Here is a 7059-nt window from a genome sequence, read left to right as displayed (position 1 = left end):
GCACTTCTGGCCATTCTTCCCCTGACTCTCTGTATTCCCCCAATTTGCTGTTCCCAGACAATTGGATTTGAGTCTTGTCACTTCCAGACATACCTTTTCAAATACCTCTTTTGTACTTCAGGTAAATGCTGGACATCACACAGACCCTTCACACCTCAGTGCACAGCTGGTTTCAATATCACCTACATAGGAAGACCAAGTGGCTGGCACTGCCATCAGCCTCTGGACTCATCTGGGGCTCTGCCTCTTCTCTGGGCTCCCGTGTCTGGAAACTTCATGTCCTATAGATTCCACCTCCTTAATACTCTTGGAGCTGTTCCTCTCTGTCCCTTGGGCATTGTAGGCTGAATTATTTTTGCATCAGCTTTATAACTACTTGGTCTTCACCACACTTCATTGTGGCAACACTGCTGTTGAGTGACCTTTCTAAGTTACAAAACACTCTCCTTCTTCAGCGTGGCTAAAAATCTTCACTGCCTGGGCCGTCTCTGGTCCCGGTAAAAAAAATTTTAAAAGTTACTGTTATTACAAAATGAAACAGTACAGCCTATGATATAATAAGCTCCCCTCCTCTTCTGGAAAAAGAAAAAATCTCACACAGACATCTGATTCTGTTATAAGCAAGACAATTTCCTACCTTGGAGGGGACTGGTGGAGAGGCTAAGAGCTTAGGATGGTGGCCTCTGAGATCCCACGTGACCATGAAGCAGCTTGAAGTACAAGTCGTCATGGATTCATGGTATTCTGGGAGGCTGCTGTTTTCACACCAGCAAAGGGAATACTTCCACTGTCGAATGTGACTTGCACCAAACATTCAGTAAAAGTTGACTGGCTTACCCTTGGCTTGTTACCACCACAGTCAGACCTAAGGCATTGTGAAGCAGCTCCCCGCCCCTGCTTTTCAGGAAAGGAGTAACATTTGCTTTTCATTTTTAGTTTATTTTATTACTTTAAAATAGATTTGTAGTATGCACAGATTTGCATATCAATCTCTGAGCTTTGGTATAAATGATTGACTCTGAGAGGAGACTATGAAAGAGTTCAAGGGAGGGTAATGTTGGCAATCCTGAAGTGCAAACAGCTCCAATTTATTTTTCTTCCTCTCAAGAGATTCAGGTTGTTAAACTGTCACTGAATTTCCAGAGGATTCTTACATTAAGAGTTGGCTCACTGGGCATGGTGGCACATGCCTGTAATCCTAGCAACTAAGAGGCTGAAGGAGGAGGATCACAAGTTTGAGGCCAGTGTGGGTAATTTTTTGAGAGCCTGTCTCAAAATAAAAAGACTGGGGATGTCGCTTAGTGTTTCAGTGCCCCTGGGTTCAATCCCCAGTTCCCCCCGCACCCCCCCCAAAAAAATATATATATGATGGCTCCCTCCACGTGTTAGCCTATGGGATCACTGATAGGGATTTTGAAATTTTTTAAAGCTTTTCTTCAGATTTCCTTGTGAAATAAAGGACTTTATTCCTAGCTAAACCCCTAATCCCATACTGGAGATAGTACCCCAGGGGCACTGTACCACTAAGCTATAACCCCAGCCCTTTTTATTCATTATTTTGAGACAGATCTCACTATATTGTTGAGGCAGGCCTGAATTTGCACTCCTCCTTCAGCCTCCAGAGTCACCACTGTGCATGGGAATTCCTAGCTTTTAAATTCTGTGACCATTTGTTTGGGGGAGGGATCTGAAACATGAAGTTAGTATGGATTGGTAAGCTCTTTGAAGGACTGTCTACTACATACTGTGAACACACAACATGCATGCACTCCTGGTGATCTTAGCGACTGGGAGGACGCAGTGGTAAGGGTGGTTAAAAAATCAAAATTCTGAAATTTATTTTTAGTAATGGGCATTGAACCCAGGGATGGTTTACCACTGAGCTACATCTGTAGTTCTTTTTGTTTTGAGACAGGGTCTAAGTGGCTCAAGATGATCTCAAACTGCAATTGTCCTGCTTTAGCCTCCTGAGTCACTGGGATTACAGGTGTGCATCACTGCACCCAGTCAAAAAAAGAAAATTCTTTAAACTTTCCTCACAACTTAGAGTGTGCATTACTCGTGCAGCAGATTTACCTTCCAGGTAATTTTGTGTAGTGTGATACTAAATGTGTTTTCAGACTGAGAATGGTGGCACATGCCTGTAATCCCAGCATCTCAGGGGGCTGAGGCAGGAGGATCACAAGTTCAAGACCAGCTTCAACTGTCTCAAAAAATAAAAAGGGTCTGGGGATGTGGCTCCATGGTTAAGCACCCCTGGGTTTAATCCCCAGTACCCCACCCCCTCCCCCCCAAAAAAGTGTTTACATTCCTGAGAACAGCAATGTGAACACCCAGAGGAATGCTGAAGGCTTACCTAAGCTTACCTAGGTGTATGGTTAAGTGGAGAGAAGGCTGGCTCAGCTTGCATTCCTAGTAAGAAAATAAAAGTTGATAAGTGCCTGTATCTTCGTAAGAGGTTTTTAGTTTTAGTAATGAGTATAGCCATTTTACCTGTATATGCTAGTTCAAGGTTAGGGAAAAAGACTAAAAATGTTTCTTTCTAGAAAAAAAATTGTTCAGTAATTAATGATATCATTTATATTATAACTCAAAATGTTGATTATTTGGAAAGGAACAATACTCAGGTATATAATTTTTGGTATAGAAGTTGAGTATCCCTTGTCCAAAATACTGGGAACTAAAATATTACAGATTTCTGATATTTTCAGATTTCAGGATACTTGCATTACCTATAATATCTTGGGAATGAGATCCATGTCTAAAAGTTTATGTTTCATGTACACCTTACACATACAACCTGAAGGCAATTCTTTGCATGTCTATACACTGTGTGTGTGTGTTTTTGTGTGTGTGTATATGTGTGTGTGTATGTGTTTATTTATACTGGGAATTGAGCTCAGGGGTTTTACCAACTGAGCTACATACGCAGTCCTTTTAAAATATTTTATTTCCAGACAAGGTCTTGCTGAATTACCGAGGCTGGCTTCCAACTTGTAAACCTCCTGCTTCTGCCTACTGAGTTCCTGGGATTATAGACATGTGCCACCCTGCCTGGTTCATACAATATTTCTAATGCGCCTGCATTGACTGTGAAATATCACATGATAGCAAGTGTGGAATTCCACTGGTAGCGTCATGTCACATATTTTAGAGCATTTGGGACTTCAGATTAGGGTTGCTTAACCTGTATTTGTTTCTTCTCTTTTTTTTCCCCTTTTTTGGGGGGGCGGATACTGGGACTTGAACTCAGGGGCACTTTACCACTGAGCCACATCCCCAGCCCTTTTCGTATTTTTTTTTTTGAGACAGGATCTCATTACATTGCTTAGTGCCTCACTAAGTTACTGAAGCTGGCTTTGAACTTGTTATTCTCCTTCCTCAGCCTCTGTCATATTACCTTATCTGTCTATCCTAGTTTGTGCTCTGTAGCATGTGAAACATTTCCTAGTTGTGCTGCCTTTTTTATTTAATAGTCAAAATAGAGTTGAGAATGCCTTGCATGCCTGTCTTTCATTCTTAACTCTGTAATTATATACAGTATCAAATGCATTGCAAAAAAAATGTCTTTCTGTTTCTTAATTACTTCACTTCGTCTTTTCCTATATTTAAAAATAAAAGTTAACTGCTTTCAAACTCTACTTGATCTGGGCTATAACAGGAAGGAATGAATAACAACAAATCTGGTCTGATTGCTTTACTATATTGTCATTAAAATCTTTGAGTTTTTTTGAAACTAGAAGACATCTTACATTCAATATTCCTTAAATGTTAGGATCCTTTAATATTGGCTGCTAGTAACTTTGTTTTTCAATAAACTAAAAACAACCTCAAGCATTTGAGTTCTTACTAGAGACATTGTCACGATTTTATTCACACTCTTGTGACATGAGAATTATTTAAATGTTTGACCTTTTTTTTCCTCTGTAGATCTATTGGGGCATGTCCCCAGACAATGATTGTGTCATTAAAACTAAGGCTAGGCCATGGGGGCGGTGGGTTTTGGGTGGGGTTCAGTGGTTGATGCCGACCTTGCATGCAAAAGGGAGCACTAAGTTCCATCCCCAACACCACAGGAGGAAAATGTGTGTGTGTGTGTGTGTGTGTGTGTATGTGTGTAATCCCTTTTATATAATTTGCATTGTAGGTATAGCAAATACTTTTCTATTTTATTTCACCCATGCATGTTTTGCTACTGATATATTCCATGTATCCTTCTCTGACCTGTTTCTGGATTTTTTTATGACAGCACAGTTCTTCAAGATATTACTCATCTGAGTATTTGAGGACTTTTTTAGAAAGGGAGTAGAGTTTATTGGTAAGTGTGTGATTAAGGAGGGGGCAATGAAAACCCTCAGGAGTGCAGGGCCCAAAACTTGTCCAGGGAACCTCATGATTAGGGATATATTGATCCCACAGCCATCTGGTGTGAACTGCTTCCCTGCCACCATGTCTTTAAATTTATCCTCATTATGCTTAGTAAAGCTCTACTTGAGATGTATATTTTCTGGCTGTCAGGGAACTTCAACCTGACCCACCTACGGCCTCCTTGTATGCTTGTTCAGCAGCTTGGTGCAGGTGGACATAATGACTGGGCCAATGTGAATGCTGGCCACTTTGCCCTGGGGCTTTCCAAAGGCACCTATACTCCTGTCTGGAGCCTAGATTGGGAATAGCAGTAGATCAGCGACATGGATCAGAGCTCTGGAAAGGGCCATCTCCAGGGTCTCTTACGGTAAATCAAAAAAACAACCACTCTGTACACTTCTAGGAGGCTGTTATTTGCAGCCAATGCACACTGGGCCTCATGAGTAGAGGTATTTGAGTATTCTGGCTGCACATTTCTCCATCAACAAGCACTGCAAGATTCAGAACTTTAATAAAGCTTAATTTTGCTTGGTTTTATCATATAACCATGTTTGCAGTTAAGAATGCTAAATAAAAATGAGGTATGTAATTAAAATTTTGCTGCCAATGGGAAAAGCAGTGATACTTTTAGTAACAGCACTAGTCTCACAGTGTGTACATTGGAAAGTGTTACCATAAATTGGTGGGGTTTTATTTCTTTATTTGTTTTGGGTGATAATACAAAGGCCTACATCATAGGGACCTTTTTTTAATGTTAAATGAGGTAATTTCCCATATTTAGAATGGTACCTAGCACATAGTAGGGATTTGAGAAGTGTGATTTTCTATTTCTCTTCTTCCTCCCCCACCCACCCTCAATGCTGGAATATTAAATCCCAGAGTCCTGCAGCCTTGTATATTCTAGTTAAGAGTTCTGCAGCTGAGCTACACCCCTGCCATTTTTAAAAAACTGTATCCTTGGACAACACTTTATGATAAATGAAGGAGCTAATGGAGAATTAACAAACTGAGGTTGCTGCACGGAGCTGTTTGTCCTTTCCCCACCTCTCATCTGTTTAAAATAAAAAAGGTATTCATACTCTGTCTTATGAAATGATGTTGCACTGGGTGCAGTGGTACACACCCAGTGGCTAGGAGGCTGAGTCAGGAGAATCTCAAGTTCAAAGCCAGCTTCAGCAACTTAAGAATATTCTGTTTCAAAAATAAAAAGACCTGGGGATGAATTTCAGGGATAACCTGAGTATTCAATCTCTGGTACCCCGCCAAAGAGAGAGAGAGAGAGAGAGATGACTAAGTAACAGGTATAGAAGAGTTACCTTAACCAATAGGACTTGACTGGGAATGTAACTCAGTGTTGAAGTGTACATAGCATGTGCAAGGGCCTGGGTTCAAACCCCAGCAACACACACGCACACAGACAAAATGTAATTCACTTGTAGGAAAGTCCACTGTGGCTTGGGTTGTAGCTCAGTGGTATAGTGCTTGCCTAGTATGTGTGAGGCATTGGGTTCCATCCTCAGTACCATATAAAAAATAAGTAAATAAAATAAAGGTACTGTGTCTATCTACAACTAAAAAAAAAAATTGAAAAAAAATGTGGTAGTGTAGGGTTGTCCTGTAGTCCAGCAGTGCCACCAGGATCATGGGCTCTGTTGATACTTAGAATGTAGGCTTATATCCTTCTGCGTGTTGCCATACCTCCAGTCTCAAGTTCAGATGTCAGGCAGGAAAAAGCAAGGATGTGCAAGAGACAAAAGAAAAGCAAGAAGGAGTAATACTTATGTCAAAAAGGTAGAAACTTTTCCAGAAACAGTTAATTCTATCCCACTAAGAATTTTCACCTAGCACCTCACTGCTTTAAGATATTCTGAGGAAAAGTGTTTTTAAAAGCTGAATAGAGGGCTGGGGTTGTGGCTCAGTGGTAGAGCGCTTGTCTAGCATGTGTGAGGCACTGGGTTCGATTTTTAGCACCACATATAAACAAATGAATAAAGTAAAGGTATATCAACATCTAAGAAAATTAACAACAAAAAAAGCTGAGTAGGGCTGGTTTTCTAGCTCAGTGGTTTTCTAGCTCATGCTTGCCTACCATGTCTGAGGCACTGGGCTCGATTCTCAGCACCTCATAAATAAAGGTCCATCAGCAACTAAATAAAAATATTTATATGCACACACATATAAAAACGGTACAGCTGGGTGCTCTGGTGTACATCTGTATTCCAGCTACCCAGGAGATAGGCAGGAGGATTGCATGTTCAAGGCCATCTTGGGCAACATGAAAAGACTCTCAAAAAAAAAAAAATTAAAAACTAAACATAGAATTACTTTTTAAAAAGAAATTGTTAGTAAGGAAAGGAAATAGAAATAATGCAGAGCAGTGCCCATCATTGCTTGCTTGTGAAAGCTGTTTAATTTCAATTTTTTATAATTCTTCTCTAACATTTCATAGCACACCTTCTTCCACATCTTTTTTCTCCCCTAATACTTACACATGGTTGATAGGGATTGTTATGCTCACTCTTTGATATGAGGAAAAGGGCAGGAGAGGTTAAACAACTTGCTCAGTATTTCTCAGACAGCATTTTGACCTATCCACTATCCTCAGCCTCTCTGAGTTAACTGGAAAGAACTTTTCAACTCTCCAGGACTCATCTCAGTTGTATAGCTGATTTTGAAGGAATGTAATTGTTT

The 7059-nt window shown here is 40.4% G+C and overlaps 1 pseudogene; it reads right to left on the bottom strand.

The window, feature by feature from the left end:
* Positions 1-4712: 4712 nt before the first annotated feature.
* Positions 4713-4840, bottom strand: LOC124993839 (uncharacterized; annotated as a pseudogene).
* Positions 4841-7059: the final 2219 nt, after the last annotated feature.

The sequence above is a fragment of the Sciurus carolinensis genome, chromosome 9 (assembly GCF_902686445.1).
Source record: "Sciurus carolinensis chromosome 9, mSciCar1.2, whole genome shotgun sequence".
NCBI lineage: Eukaryota > Metazoa > Chordata > Mammalia > Rodentia > Sciuridae > Sciurus > Sciurus carolinensis.
Note: the sequence above shows the minus strand (reverse complement) of the source record. Positions and strands in the feature narration are given on the sequence as shown.